The 20,160-nt window shown below is 37.2% G+C and overlaps 1 protein-coding gene and 1 long non-coding RNA gene across 4 annotated transcripts in view; one reads left to right on the top strand and one right to left on the bottom strand.

The window, feature by feature from the left end:
- Positions 1-633: 633 nt before the first annotated feature.
- Positions 634-20,160, bottom strand: part of LOC125923216 (uncharacterized) — a 35,990-nt gene continuing 16,463 nt past the window's right edge. The window contains exons 3-5 of one of the 3 annotated variants that reach the window (XR_007457951.1): positions 6,369-6,476; positions 5,759-5,863; positions 634-2,974 (exon numbers count right to left, since the gene is read on the bottom strand). This is a non-coding gene — a long non-coding RNA (uncharacterized LOC125923216). Of the gene's footprint in view, positions 2,975-5,758; positions 5,864-6,368; positions 6,477-10,674; positions 10,931-13,074; positions 13,286-20,160 lie in introns of those variants that run through there. The other 2 variants (XR_007457952.1, XR_007457953.1) reach the window with 2 other exon arrangements.
- Positions 11,018-20,160, top strand: part of SCRG1 (stimulator of chondrogenesis 1) — a 22,249-nt gene continuing 13,106 nt past the window's right edge. The window contains exon 1 of the mRNA XM_049631339.1: positions 11,018-11,082. The gene's annotated coding sequence lies outside the window, so the exon portion shown is untranslated. The remainder of the gene's footprint in view (positions 11,083-20,160) is intronic.

Below are 20,160 nucleotides of genomic sequence, written 5' to 3'. Positions count from 1 at the left end.
CATGGGAATAAAGGATAGAAAAAGATTCTAGGATATGGAGGCACTAAGGATCTGAAGGGCCCCCTGTTAAATGGGGGAGAGAAAGAGAAGGATTTTCCTTGCTTTATTTTTTGTAATGAAAAGGTGCGAAGTGCCTGTGTGGCTCAGTCAGTTAAGCATGCGGCTCTTGATTTCAGCTCAGTTCATGATCTCAGGGTCGTGGGATCGAGCCTCATGTTGTGCTCTGCACTGGGTATGGACCTTGCTTAAGATTCTCCCTCTCTTTCCCTCTGCCCCTCTCCCCTGCTCATGCTCTCTCTCTAAAATAATAGTAATAATAATAATAATAGTAGTAGTAGTAGTAATGGGGGCTAGTGTATCTACAGAAGCCCCCAAGCAATGCATCATAAGGTATGTTCTACTTCAGAGAGAATCTGATTCCCAAAAATTCTCTTCTGAATTTCTTCCACTGAACTAAAGCCCTAAAATCCTCCAGGCTTCTTGGCAAACCAGTCCTCATCTCTCAGTGAGTCAAGTTCCTAACAGAAAAATCTCAGAACCTTTGGTCAGGGAATGCCAGCATTTGCCAACATGGCTTTAGACTCACTAATTTTCTGATACTAAAAAGATCATAATTCCTATGGAGAGGAGAAATATATTGAACCAATATATTCCTTTTTAAATGTTTATTTATTTTTGAGAGACAGGGAGAGAGAGAGAGAGAGGTAGAGAGAGAGAGAGAGAGAGAGAGAGACAGAGAGAGAGACAGAGAGAGAGAGAGAGAACACAAGCAGGGGAGGGGCAGAGAGAGGGAGACACAGAATCTGAAGCAGGCTCCAGGCTCTGAGCTGTCAGCACAGAGCCTGACGTGGGGCTCAAACTCACAAACTGTGAGATCATGACCTGAGCCGAAGTTGGAAGCTTAATGGACTGAGCCACTCAGGTGCCCCAAGCCAGTATATTCTTAAGCCCCTCATTCTCCTAGTACTTGATCTTTTCCAGTTTTTCAAATATTTTACGTCAATTAACTTAAGACATAAAATACAACATTCAATGTTAAAGCTTTCTTGATGCCAGGATATTTTATACTTCAGCTTTGCTGGACCAGTCAGCACAAGGATACTGTGGGAAAATATAGTGAAAATTCTATAAGGTGGTAACAATGTGGGGGCAATTTTTTGTTAATTCATCCCCAAAGAAGGAACTCTCTTTGAATACTAGTATTAAAGACAAAGACTAACTTGCAATTTGATAAAAGACAGTGTTATAGAAAGGCTTTTTTCTTTTCTTTTTTCTTTCTTTCTTCCTTCCTTCCTTTCTTTCTTCCTTCCTTCCTTCCTTCCTTCCTTCCTTCCTTCCTTCCTTGTAGAATTGTTACCATGTTTTAGACTTTCAGTGAATATATTTGCCTCCCACTCTAATATATAGCCATATCTTATGGAATAACGAGTTATGTTTTAATAGGATTATACTATAGGTAACACATTCATGCATTTAGAGATGAAATATCTAGGGAGAATATTTCCATTGCTTGTTATTGCTTGGCATTTCATGTGTCCTATCTGATAGGTATTCACATAAAGGAAGCTGGTTTTAGTTATCTAATATAGTGCTATATTTATTACTTCAACTTACAAATCCTTGTATTTGGATTTCCAAACATGTAATTTTTAACATGTTTTATTAGTGAGGGAGAAATAAAGGAACAATTTTGCAGCTAATTTAACACCTATAAATGTCCCTGTTTGTGATATGAAAGAAATGGCCTTGTCAGACCACAGGTCCGCTCATATTTCAAAAAACATTAAATGTAAATATTTCTAAAGTGCCCTATATTTAAAGTTCCCTTTATTCCATAAAATATTAATGGGTTTATTGTTTATACTTTATAAAAGATGGTACCTGATTCTGAACAGATTTATTATGTGAAACTGTTCATTATTTTTAAAATAGCTCTATGTGAGAAGCCATATAAAAGCTAGATGATTACAAACCAACAATTACAAACTGAAACATAAATGTTAAAAAGATATTAACTTGTTTCAAAATTTATGTCCAAACAAAACCTGCACACAAATGTATATAGCATCTTTATTCATGATTGCAAAAACTATAAGCAACTAAGATGTCCTTTAACAAGTGAAAGGATAAATGAACTGTGGCATATCTATATAATGGAATATGATTCGGTGATAAAAAGAAATACACCATCAAACCATAAAAATATGAATATGACTTTTAAATACATATTGCTAAGTGAGAGAATCCAATTTATAGAGGCTACATAATATATGGTTCCAATGATATGACAGCCCGGAGAAGGTAAAACTATAGAAATGGTAAAAAGATCAATGGTTGCCAGGGGTTCCAGGCAGGGGAAGACTGAGTAAATGAGGCACAGGAGATATTTTAGGGCAGTGAGACTACTCTATATCATAATGTAATAGTGAATACATGATGCTATGTGTTCATCAAAACCCATAAACCTTACAACACAAAAACTGAATCTTAATGCATGCCGACTGGGAAAACACTTGATGAGGGCGTATACCAAAAGGACACAGGATACAGCTGAAAGAGCTCCCAGTGGCCAAAGCTAGAGCTATTAGAACAAAAAAAAACATTAAAAGTAATATTGGATTATAATCCAAAGTATAAAGTAAAGAGCCATGAGTTCATACCGATACAAATAAATAAATAAAGATAAATTTCATGTGCAGAAGAATCCCAAAAAATGTATGTAGATACTCTGTCCTCAAGAAGATGGAATATAACTCCCCCACTCCTTCAGTGTAGACTGAGCATAGTGACTTCCTTCCAAAGAGTGCAGTATGGAGAGAGAGAGAAAAAGAACAACTTTACAGTGCAGAAACCTGGCAAACACTACCTCAGCCAGCTGACTAAGGCTACTATCAACACTGATAAGTCACATTCATAGTAGGTACCTTTCATATGATGTGATGAAAACAGCGCTTTAACTCTATGGTCTTCTTCCCTGAAACATACAACCCAAGTTTAATAATATGATAAATACTAGACAAATCTCAATTGAGGGACATCTATAAAACCAACCAATACTCTTCAAAACTTGTCAAGATCAGGGTACTTTGGCTGGCTGTTGGAAAGCATGTGACCTTTAATCTCAGGGTCATGAATTCAAGCCCCACACTGGGTGTAGAGATTACTTAAAAAAAAAAAAAAAATGGTTTTTTTGTCAAGATCCTCAGAAACAAGGGAAGTCTAAGTAGCTGTCACAGCCAAGAGAAGCCTAAGGAGATGTCATGTAATGTGGTGTCCTGGAGAAGATTCTAGAAAAGGATATTAGGGACAAACTTAAAAAAAAAAAAAGAATAAAGTATGGATTTTAGTTAGTAGTAATGTATCAATATTGACTAACTGTAACAAATGCACCACAATAATCTGAGATGTAAAATAATAGAGAATACTGGGTGTAAAAACTATTCTAACATTTTAAGTTTATTAAAATAAGATTGAGAATCATACAATTATAGAAAGTGGGAAATAGAAGGAACCATAAAAATTACCAATTAAACCCTTTAATTTACAAGGGGGAAAACTGAGGATGTATAGTGGAACTTAGTAGCCTGCACTTTGGAGAAGTCCTTGAGACAACAGTGGTGGCTAGCTGCTGAACTTCGTTCTCAGGGACACTATAACATTAGTCATAGTATGTGACAGATGATAAGTAATTACTGAATGGTGAATAATTTCCAAAAACCTACCTTCTACCCAAATGTTGTGTCCATTCAATTTATTTATTTAAAAAAATTTTTTGATGTTTATTTATGTGTGTGAGACAGAGAGACAGAGTGCGAGTGGGGGAGGGGAAGAGAGAGAAGGAGACACAGAATCTGAAGCAGGCTCCAGGCTCTGAGCTGTCAGCACAGAGCCTGACTTGAGGCTTGAACTTATGGACCACGAGATCATGACCTGGGCCAAAGTCAGGTGTTCAAGCTACTAAGCCACCCAGGCGCCCCTTTTCAACTTATTTATTAACCCATTCATTCATTTAACAAATATTTACTGAGTGTCTGGTATCATAATTTTTACTCCTAGAACTATAATTACTTAGAAACTGTATCCAAAGGAATGACATTTTGGCCATTTTCCATATCTGACTTTGTTGAAAACTCTGTTTAGCTGATTTAAGTTTCTAAGTATCCAAGGAAGAATTGTTGCAAGCCAAGTATTAACATTAAATAGACGGAGGAGACACCTTAAGAGAACGATGGCTCTTAGGAGTCTTACGAGAGCATATATGTGGTCCATTTACACTCAAATCATGGGCTACGACCTTTTTGAACGGTATTCAGATCTCCGATCTCTCATTCTACTCCTTTCACTATTTATGAAAGCAATAAGCTAAGAGCCTAGTTTTGTCTTGCTCTCCAGTTTCTGCTCCACTTCTCGCCAGCTGTGAGCGTGATCTTGGCCAACCTACTTCATCTTTTTAAGGTTCAGTTCCCTCATCTGAAAAATTACCTCATAAAAGAATGTTGCTCAGGTTAAAGAAACCAACATTGCTAGAGTGTTTAACACACTTGGCAATGACATTATTATTCCTAATATCATTACTATTATTGTTATCATTACCAACCTACCAGATGCTTGTAGCGGTGAAATAACTGTGGGAGGCTTAGGGCAATAACTCAGGGTCTACAAGAGAACACACGCTGGCACCCTTAATCGTTCGTTTTTTCTAGGTATAATAAGTGGGTTGTTTCTAACAAACCACAGAATTGTTGTTGGGATTTCGGCTATGATTCTATTTACTGTCAGCCCAGTGCCTCTTTTAGACTGCTAGGAAACTAAAGGGGTTATTTTCAAGTTCCTTTCCTTCTTGGCCTCTTTTCCTGCCAACGTTTTTTTTTTTTTTTTTTTTTTTTATGTTAATATTATCATTCGTTCTAAATATTCCATGGCTCCTTAAAAGTGGATAGTTTTTCCTGATACACTTCTCCCCTGATGTTCATTTTTAAATCATACTTAATATTATATTTAAAGATCACATCATTCAAGGTGCTCATATGTTATCATATTTTTATCATATTTAAAGATCACGTTACTCAAAACCTCTGTGTATAAACGCTGAGCAAAAGCCCAGCACACCCAGCGGGGGTGGTGCCCCCCTCCCCATGCCCAGGTAAAAGAGGTCTTGTGTTGGCTATTCTGACTAAGAGTTTCTGAGCAAGAAGTCTCCGCCTCCAATTCCCATTCTAGCCACGGCTGCCAGTGTGGGAATCCTAGCAGCTGCCAAGTACATCAGCCCTTTGAAATTGCACCCCCATAGGAATGCCTCTTGGAAGCGGTGCTGTGCCTGTAGTTGTAATGGCATCAGCTGAACACTTTACTCAACAGCTTCTTGGTACTTCTGCTGCCTCCTCTGGGGCTTCACTTGAGACTACTCAGTGGGGTCTGTTCTCATAAGTTCCACGTCAGTGGCAGAAAGCTACATCTCGGTAATAGAGGTTATCTTGTTCAACCCAGCTGTAAAAACCATGCTAAGCACAAGTGGTCCAACTTCAGAGGACATCTTAAGGGAAACTTTAAATAGTTTTAATAAAAAAGAATACTCTTTTATCAAGTTCAAAAAAGTTAATAAAACAGGTTAACTGTTTCTTTTTAACTGATTGAAGACTTTAAAGGGATTTGAGAAAGTAATTTTATCTGTGGCTCATTAGTACTGCAACAGACAGACTGCAAATTAGTTTACAATGAGCATGATTATTCTGAAACTCCTTTTGTCAAGGATACTCACATAAAACAGGTCCTGTTTCCCTCTTGGGAGGAAACTGTGAAGGTTAAAACCAGATGCTGCTTTTCCCCACACTGCCACCCTCAGTGACTCCAGAAGGATGTAAGCCTGAGGGAGATGAGAGAAAGGGGTCAATTATGGAACAGTGGAGCAGCAGATTCTAAATCAGGGCATATGCATGAGCTCCCAGAGATCCCAGAAATCAGAGGAAGCGCTTATGTGGGTTTCCAGTTTTTCGTAAGCTTTAGATATCTGATGCCTAAAATTATTTATATCTAAGACATTTCCCGAAACTCCAAATGATGGGAAGGATTTTGTCGTTGTTGTTACTGTTTGTTTGTTTATAAAATACTAATCAGCTTGCTTTTTAAATTTAATACCAATACTTTTAACAAAATTGCTTAAGTCCTATATCATACTTTTTTCTACTCATGAGTTGACTATGTCACTAATTTGTGGGGCTTTTCTATTTGTAACAAATCTGATTGGACATTAGGTTGATAAGATACACCTATATAAATCACACACACACATACACATACATATACTATCACATAAAAATATAGCAGGGAGTATTTTCTAGAAAATGGGCAGTATATTTAAATGTCCTCACCTACCACACATAAGAGGTTTACTTTGGGAGACTCCAGAGACTGTCTCGAAGAGAGAGATGGCCTCCAGAGCAACATAAACCAGGGTTTGATGAGCTCTAAGTAACCGGCTGTCAGGAGAGAAAACAAAACAAACAAGATGTCTTAAGTCTCCATATATAAGAAGACAAACAGTGGTTTCAGATTTGAATCCCAAATTAAAAGTCAATTAAATGCAAGGAAACAAAATGAGCAGTGCAATAAAAGAAATTTAAAAAAAGAATCAACACACAGGAAAATAACAGTAAAATAAAGAGGAAAAGAGAGAATTCATCTACAAGCAAATCAATTTGTTGTTGGCACCATACTTCTGGTCTAGATTGACTGACATGGGGTAAACAAGATGGATAGCTCACAAGACGGAGTGAAGGCTGTATAGTTTCCATCTTCCTCTTCAAATGCACATATTTCTATACTTTTAAGTCATACACATAAATTAACCCTATCTGTGGCATAGTATTTTTTTAGCCAGTATCATAGGAAACACATTTATAAATATACAAAGAATATATGTAGTTAATTGCACATATGCCTCTCATCTCTTTTCTTGAATTCCATACCTTTTGCTCCAGCTTCAATAAAACGGAGACCAGAGATTTGATCTCTCTTAGGACTGACAACTGCTTCTGGTCTTGTTGCTTTTCTCTATGCTTTGCTCTACATACCTCCATATCAGGGTGTGCATGTATGGCTTCCCTCAAACAGCTGTCAACAGGGGCCTTTCACTTACCTCCATTCTTCTTGACATGCCATTTCTTTGATTTCCATGATAATACTCTCCTGATTTTTCCACTGCTTCTTGTTCTCTAGTCATCCCTTAAATGCCAGTGGTCCCTAAGATTCTGATTCTGATTCTGATTAGCCCTATTTTCTTCTTACTCTATAATCCATTCTGAGAAGCACAATAGTGAAGGGCATGGACACTAGAACTACATTGCAAGGGACTTGCCATTTTCTGGCTTTGCGTGAGATATGGGGCAGGTTACTTAAAATCTCTGATGTTTCCGCATTTATAAAATGGGACTAATAATAGTATCTACTTCATGGGCTCATAAAGGAGAGTAAATGAGTTTCAGACATGTGAAGTGCCTGGCACACAGAAAATACTTGGTAACTTTTAACGGGTAAAGCCATGGCTTCAACTATCATTTAGTTGAATAACTTGATTAGTTACTTAGTCAATATTTTGTTGATTAATCAGTAAACTCTAATTGTCTGGCCCATACTTTTTTCTGAACTCCAAGTCCATTTAACCAAGTGCTTACTAACCATTCCTAGCTGCATCTAGGACTCCTCAAATTCAACATTCATAAACTAAGTCACTTCTTGAAGTAGCAGAAAAAGAAATTAAGAAAACAATCTCATTTAAACTGCACCCAAAATAGTAAGATATCTAGGAATAAAACTAACTAAAGATGTGAAAGATCTGTACTCTGATAACTATAAAACACCGATGGAAGAAACTGAAGATGACACAAAGAAATGGAAAGATATTCCGTTGCTCATGGACTGGAAGAACAAATATTGGTAAAATGTCTATACTACCCAAAGCAATCTACACACTTAATGCAAACTCTACCAAAATTCTAACAGCATTTTTCACAGAACTAGAACAAAAAAATCCTAAAATTTATGTGTAACCACAAAAGACCCTGAATAGCCAAAGCAATTTTGAAAAGGAAAAGCAAAGCTGGAGGTATCACAATACCGGACTTCACATTATATTACAAAGCTGTAGTGATCAAAACAGCATGGTATTGGCACAAAAATAGTATTGGCACAAAAATCCTTAGATCAGTGAAACAGAGTAGAAAACCCAGAAATAAACCCACAATCATATGGTCAATTAATCTTCAACAAAGCAGGAAAGAATATCCAATGGGAAAAAAGACAGTCTCTTCCACAAATGGTGGGAAACTGGTCAGCTACATGCAAAATAGTGAAACTGAACCATTTTCTTACACCATACACAAAAACAAATTCAGAATAGATTGAAGACCTAAATTAAGACTTGAAACCATAAAAATCCTAGACGAGAACACAGGCAGTGATTTTTCTGACATTGGCTGTAGAAGCATTTTTCTAGATATGTCTATTAAGCCAAGGGAAATAAAAGCAAAAATAAACTATTGAGACTACATCAAAATAAAATGGCCCTGCACAGTGAAGGAAACAATCAACAAAACTAAATGGCAACCTACAGAGTAGGAGAAGATATTTGCAAATGACATATCCAATAAAGGGTTAGTATCTAAAATATATGAAGAACTTATACAACTCAACACTCAAAAAACAAATAATACAATTTAAAAATGGGCAGAAGACATGAACAGATATTCCTCCAAGAAGACCTCTAGATGGCTAAATGATAAATGAAAAGATGCTCAACATCACTCGTCATCAGGGAAATGTAAATCAAAACTATCAAAAGTACAGTGAGATATCACTTTATACCTGTCAGAATGGTTAAAATCAAAAACAGAAGAAATAAGTTCTGGCAAGCGTGTGGAGAAAAAGGAACCCTCTTGAACTGTTGGTGGGAATGCAAACTTGTGCAGTCACTGTGGAAAACAGTATGGAGTTTCCTTAAAAAGTTAAAAATAGAACCACCCTATGATCCAGTAATTGCACTACTGGGTATTTACCTTCAAAATACAAAAATGCTAATTTAAAGGGATATATACACCCCCATCTTTATAGCAGCATTATTTACAAGGGCCAAAATATGGAAGCAGCCCAAGTGTCCATTGATTGATGAATGAATAAAGAAGATGTGGTACACACACACACACACACACACACACACACACACACAGGAATATTATTTAGCCATAAAAAAGAATGAAATCTGGCTATTTGCAACAACATGGATGGAGCTAGAGAGTATAATGCTAAGTGAAACAAGTTAGTCAGAGAAAGACAAATATTATATGATTTCACTCACATGTGGAATTTAAGAAACAAAACAAATGACCAAAGGAAAAAAGAGAGAGAGAGAGAGAGAGAGAGAGAGAGAGAGAGAGATAAACCAAGAAACAGATTCTTAGAGAACAAAGTGATGGTTATCAGAGGGGAGGTGGATGGGAGGATGGGGGAAATAGGTGACAGGGATTAAGGAGTGTACTCGTGATAAGCGCCAGGCGATGTATGGAAGTGTTGAATCATTGTGTACCTGAAACTAATTTAACACTGTATGTTAACTATACTGGAATTAAAATAAAATAAAAAAATAAAAACATTTCTAACTCAATGGAAAAAAATACACTAACTCGTTTCTATCTCCCCCTCTGCTCCAGCCCAAACTGCTCCTCTCTTTGTATTCTTTTTCCAAGATAAGTAATGCATTATTCATCCAAGGCTCCAAGTCTTTGAGAGTTAATAAAGTCTCCCTTTTCTCTCAACTACCTCTACCCTAAACATAAAAACCTCATTGGTCGCCAAATATTTTCAGTTCTGCTTCCTAACTATCTTCTCTTTTGGGTTACTGCAAGAGCCCCTCTTCTGTTTCTAGCTTCCTTCCTCCCACATCATCCTTATTCCACACTGCAGTCAGGGGCTATCATTTTTAGTACTTTTCGTCATCCTTCCGTTCACTTTAAGGACAAAATGCAGAATGTTCAGTGTAGCATATGAGGTACTTCATCAACTTGCCTCTTTCTAGTCCTCTAATCTTTTCCCCTGCCATCCCTACTTCCAGCTACACTGAACTACTTGTAACCCCCAAAGTTGTTACCCTCTCCTTCACCGTCATGCCTTCCTTTGTACAACCCAGAACGCCCTTCCCTCCATTTTAGATTATCCCTATTATAATTTTTCCGACTCTTGCAACACTAGTCCAAATTGAGTTTTAAAAATTAACCAACAATTAAAGGAGAGTTAACAGATGCTACACTTCCGGTGCAGTCTGCTCAAAAAACAGACTGAAATTCCTTGTGTGCCTTTATTTGAGGTACAGGTTTCTTTTTTAGTCATTTTCTTTTTTACTTTCCATTGACTGGTAGTGACTCCTTGGTGAGGACTCGGAGAGTTGGAATACATCTTCAACCAAAATGTTATAAGATATCTAGATGGTATCTAGAAAAAAACATGAAGAAATTGTGAAAGACGAAGAGGTGCTCAGCTATTTGCCTGAATCACATTAGCCATTTTTCCCCTTCCTTCTCCTCTCTCCCTCCCCACTCTCTCCACTATTCCCATCTCTCTTTCAGTCTCTCTCTCTGTCTCTCTCTCTCTCTCTCTCTCTCTCTCACACACACACACACACACACACACACACACACTTCTCTTAAATTTAAAATTATTCTCTCTGTGTTCTTTCTAAATTCTTCAGGTTTTATATTTTATTACTCCAAGAGTCTGCCTCCCTGAGGTTCTTGTTCAGACTAGTTATTTCCCTCTGTAAAGAAGCTGTTCAGTTCATCCTTGCCTGGTTTGGAAGAATCCAAAGGAGGCAGTTCTTGCAGCCCTGTCTCACTTCCACTCCCCTCCTCCCCCAGTCCTGGCTGGAGCAGTGAGTCTGTCAATCCTAGGCAAGAGACAAGGCAGACAAAGGTTTATTTGTAAAGGACCTCCTTCTAGCACCTCCTTTTTCCTCCTTTTGCCCAAACTCACCCAGTGAATTGGAGCATTTAAGAACATTCTTCTGCCAAGAAGACCAAAAGGAACGAAGAAGAAAGGGTATGTATTTTTTTTCCTTAAAAATCATTTTGTAGTACATATTCTCTCCAAATTACTGCTATAGATTAAAGCAGAAATGTATTTATGTGTTGAGTCAAAAGAGAAATGCAGAGAGAAAGACATTCTTTAAGGAGATGGATGTATTTTGACAAAGGTGATACCTCCTGGGATAAAGGAAAATAATCAGATTAAAAAGAACTAGAAAATGCTTATTCCTTAACTGGGAGAGTTGCTTAATCATAGGTTTAAAAAGAGACCGCTCCCTCACTGTTATTCCTGATTAATGCCCGTGTCCACTCTGAATCTGATCCCATGTAACAAGACCTTGTTATTCCACCTCTTCAGAACTATGTGAGAATGATGGTATATAAGTTTAGTCTTTTAATGCAGCAGCTATTTCTACGTGAAGTTAACTGCAATGTCTAAGAAAGTAAATGTTTTTGCTTTTAAAAAATCTTGATTCCTAAAAAGGCACTGGTATAAATGTGCGATACAAAGAGCGAATTCACTGAATTCATCCTTGGCGTTCCCACCATGGAACACACTACAGTGTCTGTACTACTAAGATAAAGGGAACACTTTTTCCTTCTTGGGCTTATAAAAATTCCTCTTTAAAATTCCTTAACTTAGTTTATGCAAGCTGTAAAAAGCTCTCCCAAATGTGGGTCCTTTTCTCCAACGATGGTGATCTATTGTGGCCAGGAAAATAAGTAGAATGGTGCAAGACTGAGTATTAATATCATCTTATAGCATTCTCCCAGAGGCCTGAAGGAAGATCATTTTCAGGGAGGATGTGAACTTCATTTTTCCACTGATGAAGGTCTCTTGGGTGCTTAAGCTGATCATATCTGTTTTAATGATGTTTGAAGGGCTTATCCACTTACTAATATCACCTCTTCTTTAATACACACTTTAAGAAGTTCCATTCCAGAGCTCATTCTACCACAATCCTCTTCTGACACAGTTAATGAGAAAGAAAGATTTTTTTTTTTTAAATAACAGTGTTTTTTCCATCATCAAAGAAAGATGAATGGGAAACATCACAGGCTAGATGGCAATTTTAATCTCTTCCAACTATAATCTTTGTTACTTTAAATGTCAAATTCTGGGCTGGAATTGTCGTTTGCTTTTACAGCCTTTGCTTCTCTCTTGCTGTGTTTTGAAAGAAATCTGAAAATGGACTGCCCTTTCTGTCTAATACATCAACTGTGTTTCATTCCACTGCTCTTAATACCAGTTCCCAGAATTGACATCAGTATGAGTATTGCACCATAAATCTCTGAACACTTAAACTGCATAGCCCTGTTAGTTTTGGCCATTAAATGGGATAAGTTTTCTTTTTAAGTCTTCATTTAACTTAACCATTCAAAAGCCTTCTGGTGCCAAATACCCTCACACAATCAGAATTTGCAATTCCCTATCTATATGATTCTCGCAATGATTTGTTGCTTAATTAGAAATATCTTGCCCATGATTCTATATCCTCTGCCTTGATCATTTAAAAATTATGCCACTATTGGGATATGAATAGTATCATATAGTTTTAGCAACAATATTAGTTACATAAATTTGAATCCAAAAAAATCAACAGATAGCTATCTAAGGATATCTTGCTTATTCCTTTAAATATTCAGTTTTTAGCTTTATTTTCTTTTGTAATGTGGATGTACTCCAAGAGGAATTTTAAGTGCATGTACTTCAACTGAAATAGAAAAAAAAATAGAGCAGTTTGCTTCAAATTTGCCAAAGTCATTTCACTCTTGTTGGCACATGAAAATATATGGTTTTGATGGATTGCCAAGGATTAAGGTTGGTGTCTTCTAATGAAAAAAATAATCAATGTATCACAGGAACATACTGGGTCAAACATTTTTCCACTTGCTAAATAAAAGTTAAAGCTATTTATCTGCACTCAAGTAAAAGAAGAAGATAAACTTTCAGTTCAAACATGTAATTTATAAAGTGCTTAAAAAAAAAAAACAACAAACCTACCAGTAAGTGCTTGCCAGGTGTGGAACTTTCCATCATAGTATGTGACTGAGAGACTGTGACAGAAACACTATTTTGTGCTCTGGCATGGACATAGTCAGAAGAAGTTCATGGTATGGCAACATACCCACTTACTTTTCCAGCAATTTATTTGTTCATTCTTTCAGTGAATGTTTTTGGAACATTTACTGTGAGCCCAGTATTAAAGCAGGCACTGTTGAGAGATGCAAAAGATGTAGTAGTTATAGCCCTCGCCTTCATGATGCTGGCATCTCCTCTGCCAGTCCTCTGAATGTTGGCTTGCTCCAGGTTTCAGTCTTTTGCCTCTTCTCTTCTTAATCTATACTCACTACCCTGCCAGTCCCATAGCTATAAATATGATCAATAAACATTCTGATCACTCTCAAATTTTTATTCCTAGCCCTAGCCTTCAGACACATACTCAACTGCCTACTCAACCTCTTCACTTGGATGTCTAGTAGGCATCTCAAACTTAACTTGTCTGAAAATTTGCTCTTAAATTTCCCCCAAATTGACCCCACCCAATTCTGCCTCAGTTCAACAAATGTTAATACCACTCAGGTCAAAAACCTAACAGATATCCTTGATTTTTTCCCTCTTGCCCCATATCTTCCATCAACTTTCACCAATAGCCTTTTTCTTCTTCCAATTTTATCTCACCACAGCACATCTTCACAGAGCAATCAAGGATTATCTAAGACATTATCAGATCATGTGACTATTCTATCAAAGTCTTCCAGAGGTGGGGCACCTGGGTGGCTCAGTCAGTTAAATGTCTAACTCTTGAATTTGGCTCAGGTCATGATCTCACAGTTCATGGGATTGGGCCCTGAATCCATGCTGACAGCATGGAGCCTGCTTGGGATTCTCTCTCTCTCCCTCTCTCTCTGCCTAACCCCTGCTCATGTGCCCTCTCTCTCTCTCTCTCTCTCTCTCTAAACAAATAAAACTTAAAAAAAAAATCTTCCAATGGTTTCCTAATATCGTCAATAAAATCCAAGCTCTTCATCATATTCTATAAGGCCCTTTATGATGTTTCCATCTCTTCCTTCCTGGTTCTAGGTAAATACACAGAGTGACCAATTTACTCAATGGCCAAATGCCTTTCAGTGAATTTCCCATTTCCAACTGAAGCCATATTCTCTATCATTAATGGGCATTATTTAATAAAATTCACAGTTCTTAAAAGAATGGATTACACATGACTGCTATAGGCACATAGAACAAGGGAGCTACTAGAGTGATATGGGCTGGATCAGGAAAGTCTTTTTTTTTTTTTTTTTTTTTTTTTTTTCAACGTTTTTTATTTATTTTGGGGACAGAGAGAGACAGAGCATGAACGGGGGAGGGGCAGAGAGAGAGGGAGACACAGAATCGGAAACAGGCTCCAGGCTCCGAGCCATCAGCCCAAAGCCTGACGCGGGGCTCGAACTCACGGACCGCGAGATCGTGACCTGGCTGAAGTCGGACGCTTAACCGACTGCGCCACCCAGGCGCCCCAGGAAAGTCTTCTTAAAAGAGATGAGTTTAAGGTTTGTACTTAATAGATGGTTTGGTCAAAAATTAAAAGAAAGGGAAGAGGTGAGAGGGAACAACAAGGCAAAGACACATATAGGATTGAAGAGATAACTGGTCTGACTTTCTATTCACTGAGCAGTGGTGAATGGTAGATGTGGAGGGAAAGTGGAAGGAAAGCATTAGGATTAATCCCAAGAAGTTCACCACATTTTAGATACCATGGAACCACTGCAGGATCTTCCTTAGGATAAAAAAAAAAAAAAAAAAAAGTGTTTTCAGAGACTAATTCATGTATTACTACATATATGGACCACACATTATTGTATTAGTCACTGGGTATGTGATGGTGAACAAAACAGACTGCCTTCATGGAGTTTCTGTCTTATGGAAATGATAGACATAAAATGAGTAAGCGCATAAGTATATAATTTAAATTGTGATAAATATTATTAGGAAAACGAAGAGGGCACTGTGACAGAATCAAGTTGAAACTACTTCAGATTGGATGGTCAGAGAAAGCCTTTAAAGAAATGATATTTCAATGGAGACCTAAAAGTCAAGAATAAGCCAGGCAAGTAAAGAGCATTCCTTGCAGAGAGGCAGCATGTATAAAAATCCTAATGGAGGAAGAAGGATTTCTATTTAATTATAAGGAAATGGTCTCTATGTTTATTGCAATATTTTTAAGTGGGTCAGATGAGCTATTTTCTAACAAACTATAAATTATCAAAATTAACTCAAGAGAAGGAAACAATGTGATATTTAGGACATATTTATATTAGAAATTATTTATTACTTATCTGAAATTCAAATTCAACTGATTATCCTGTATTTCACCTGACAACTTTATATTTTAACAGTATTAAATATATTTTAACAGTATTAAAGACAGTGGCAATATCATATATCTGATCAGAGACACAGGCGTGTAAAAGAGTTCAAGGAATGGGAATGGTGGTATATGGATTTTGAATTCATCTGCTTTTATGCAGCAGGGTGTAGTGGAGATACTCTGAGGAATATATCTCAGTTAATACCAATCTTTGTGATGAGTTTGCCCTCAGCTTTTTACTCGCTTATCCTTTTCACCTTTTCTCATTATCTTATGACCCTGTACCTCTTTCTCAAACTTCTTCCCTGGTTTATAAGATCTTTCTCTGACTTTTCTTCTATCCAGTCCACAAATGTTAGTTTCCCAGTGTTCTGTCCCTGGTCATCTCAATTTCTCCTTCTTAATACCTTCATTTATGCATACCAAAAAGAAAGACACCAAAATGCTAACAACACTTATCTCAACATGGACACTAGTTGAATTTTATTCTACCTTTTCTTCTCTTTATTTTCCATATTTTACACTGAGTATTATTACTTTTTTACTAAGTATTTAAAAAAATATTTGCAATCAGGTTTCTGGCTATAATTAGAACTATCTAATGGAAAGAAAGTTTAAGCAGTTAACAGTCATGAAATGAACTCAGGAACAAACTACACCTACATGCATGAAATATATAAAGGGTAATCAGAGCCCAAGTTTAATAAATGCACAACTTTTTCCAAAAGCCACAAGGATTAGACAAAATTAAGCTAGATCACTGAAAATAAGAACATGATTGCATAGTAAACAAAACAAAACAAACCCTAGGGAGACCAAAACTATATGAAAAATGCTATTGACTAATAAAATAGAAAAATTCTTCAAACACAATTGGCAAAAAAGTTACAAAGAATTTATAACTCTCCCTCCACCTCTCTCCCTACACTTAATTTTTTGATAGAGAGTAATTTGGTAGGAAAGGCTAGAAAAAAGGGAAGTGATCTTTGTTGTTATTGTTGAATCTTCTAATAAAAGTACACACACATATAAATATATATTTTAAGTCAGGTATGAGCTGATTGGAATAAATGATAGTTTTGATAAAAAAGAAAAAATAAAACAGAAATAGGGAAGTGCATTTTAAAGTCAGACAAAACCCTGCCTTCCTGGAGCTTACATTCAAGTTCTGGTAGACATAATATTTTTAACAATTTAGAAGTTCACAAATGCCACAAAAAAGTAGAGCAATTAAGGCAGATTGAGAATATGTGAGGGGAGATACAGTTTTAAACAGAATAGATTTTATTGAGGAGCAGAGTGAACAAAAACTTGAAGAGAGTGAGTAGTTAGACATGCCATTAATTTGTTGGAAGAGCTTTTCTTTTTTTTTTAAATTAATTTATTTATTTTGAGAAAGATAACATGCAAGCAGGGAACAGGAGAGAGAGAGAGAGAGAGAGAGAGAGAGAGAGAGAGAGAGAGAGAGAAAATCCTAAGTAGGCTCCATGCTGTCAGTGCAGAGTCAGATGTGGGGCTCAATCTCACAAATCATGAGATCGCAACCTGAGCTGAAACCAAGAGTCCATGCTTAACCAACTGAGATACCCAGATGCCCCTGCAAGAGCTTTTAAAGCAGAGGAATTAACCAGTGCAAAGGCCCTAAGGCAATAAGGTGTCTAGCAATTTGAGGATTAGCTAGAACAGGAACACCAAGGGGGAAGAGTAGATAATTTCAGAAAGATACCAGAGCCAGATTGCATATGGAGTCCATTGCAATAACTTTAGCTTTAGTTGAAGGAATTGGAGTCATTGGAAGAGGATAGGTTTAGTTAATATTTTCTGAATTCTTCTGTACTGCTGGTACTTAGGACAGTGCCTGGCATAAAGGAAGCACTAAAAAAATGTCTGTTACATTGAACCAAATTAAACGAGCTTGCTCCTGTTTTCCTCTCTCTTACATAATTACTTAATTACTGTATCAGTGAGTCCTACATGAGTGCTATTCTTTGACTCCCTCGCTTTCCCAATATTGGCTGCTCTTCTCCTGGATACCCTTGCAGCTTGGTCTTTGGTGTGGGCAGAGGAATTCTTTTGTTTGTTTATTTTTATTTTTGAGAGAGAGCACATGCACACTTACGTGTGCAGGGGATAGGCAGAGACAGAGGGAGACAGAGGATCCAAAGTAGGCTCTGTGCTGACAGCAGACAGCCTGATGTAGAGCTTGAATTTACTAAATGTGAGATCATGACCTGAGTTGGGGCTGGATCCTTAACTGACTGAGCCACCCAGTTGCCCCCAAAATAATTGTTAGTGATCCTTTATTTTTTTGTATTTTTTTGATGTTTTTATTTATTTTTGAGACAGAGAGATACAGAGCACGAACAGGGGAGGGGCAGAGAAAGAGGGAGGCATAGAATCTGAAGCAGGCTCCAGGCTCTGAGCTGTTGGCACAGAGCCCGACGCGGGGCTCGAACTCACGAGCTGTGAGATCATGACCTGAGCTGAAGTCGGATGCCCAACCAACTGAGCCACCCAGGTGCCCCGATCCTTTCTAACTTTTTAAAAATTTATTTATTTTGAGAGAGAGAGAGAGAAAAGTGAAGGAGGGGAAGAGAGAAAGGGAGAGAGAGAGAGAAACCCAAATAGGCTCTGCACTGTCAGCGTGGAGCCAGACGTGGGGCTTGAACTCACAAATCGTAAGATCATGACCTGAGCCAAAGTCAGACATTAAACCAACTGGGCCACCCAGGCGCCCCTTGGGTGGAGGATTTCGAAGTCACCTGAAGCAGTATATGAAGATTTGAGCCTGAAGATAAAAGAATGATTCCAGGCTACTTTTCAGCAGCCTGAATAATCTAGAACAAAATATACAAGCATCATTCCAGAAGTAGGAAGAGCAACCTGAATGGCTCCTTGTGCAAACCATAATGGGTCTTATTTGTTGTAATTTGGGACTCAATAGCTACTTACCCTATCCAACAGATGAGAGTCAGAGCAACCATTAATTCAAATTGGGAAAGGTTGTAGAAGGAAGAAACAACGTTCTGAGAATTTGGCTTAAGGATTAAAATTATCAAAATACCATATAGCTCATTTTTAGAATCTGTAAGATTTGGGTATGTGTCTTTCATATGCCTCCTGAAATAGCTGCAAATAGTATTTAAGAGTAATATGGAAAGCTTTGCTTCTACCCAAGATAGAGTAACAAGAACCAGATTTACTCACTTTTCTGATACAACAACAACAACAACCCCAGAAAAAACATGTGAAACAACCTCTGTCAAAATACTGGATTTAAAGCAGGGAAGGACATCTTCCTATAAGAGATGGGAAACAAATAAGGTATAATTTCCCCCAGTCTATTCCCTTAAAGGAATTTCCAGGCTGAAAAAATAAAAGGAGAGGGAACACAGAATCCAACAGACTACCTGAATTGAGAAATGGATCAGAGAGTCAGAGAGACCAAAGCAGTCACAATTTACAGAAAGAGTACTGGAGAGAAGAAAGATACATAGAGAATGCTGGATGTCTGCAGAGGGCCCCACTGAAGAATTCAGAACACTGATATGTGTGTGCAAATGAGGAAACTATCCGTGGTCAGGGGGAAAAATCGGAAAGAATTAGACAACAGAGTTTATGACACTCACAAAAAGCCAGGCATACTTGCAGACAGACTGAAAAAACTTGTAACTCATTGACCATTGGATAGGATACTCAGGAAGAAATGGCTTCAATAGTGAGGAATAATTAGCCCTTGGCTGAGTCAGAACCACCTAAGAAATCATAAAAGCAAGCCCTGAAAGAATTAAACTGTTTCCAAGGAACTTAGTTATATCCCAGAACAAAGCACAAGAATATTTATAAGAATACAAAAATATCCAGTACCCAACAAGGCAAAATTTAAACTGTCTGACATCCAATCAAAGATTACCAGCTATGGGAATGCAAGCTGGTGCAGCCACTCTGGAAAACAGTATGGAAGTTCCTCAAAACAAAAACAAAAACAAAAACAAACAAACAAACAAAAACACAACTACCCTATGACCCAGCAATTGCACTACTAGGCATTTATCCATGGGATACAGGTGTGCTGTTTCGAAGGGACACATGCACCCCCATGTTTATAGCAGCACTATCAACAATAGCCAAGGTATGGAAAGAGCCCAAATGTCCATCGATGGATGAATGGAAGAAGAAGATGTGGTATATATATATACAATGGAGTATTACTCAGCAATCAAAAAGAATGAAATCTTGCCATTTGCAACTAGCATGGATGGATGCTAAAACAAGTTCTTTTGAGAGAAGGAAAATAATATAGGTCAGAAACTCAGATCTACATAAAGAAAGGAAGAGCATGAAATAAAGAATAAGTAAACATAAAAGAAAAACTTATTCTTCTTGTTCTTAATTGATCAAACAGGTAACAGTGTATTCAAAATAATAGTAATAATGTATTCAATTATGCATGTTTATGTATATATCATGTATACTTATTATGCTTATATGTAAGTGAAACAAATGACAGTTATGATACAAGGAATGAAGAAAGGAATTAAGGTAATTTGTTATTATAGAGTACTCACACTGCTCATGAAGTGGTATAGTATTTTTTAAAAGGGGACATAGATTAGTTGCAAATGTATATTTCAATCTTCAGGGCAACCACTCAAAAAAAAAGTAAAATAAAAAAGGTATAAATGATAAGCTAAGACAGGAGAGAAAACGGAATCATT

The sequence above is a fragment of the Panthera uncia genome, chromosome B1, assembly GCF_023721935.1.
Source record: "Panthera uncia isolate 11264 chromosome B1, Puncia_PCG_1.0, whole genome shotgun sequence".
Taxonomy (NCBI): Eukaryota; Metazoa; Chordata; class Mammalia; order Carnivora; family Felidae; genus Panthera; species Panthera uncia.
The sequence above is the reverse complement of the archived record's forward strand: the minus strand, read 5'-3'. Positions and strand labels throughout refer to the sequence as shown.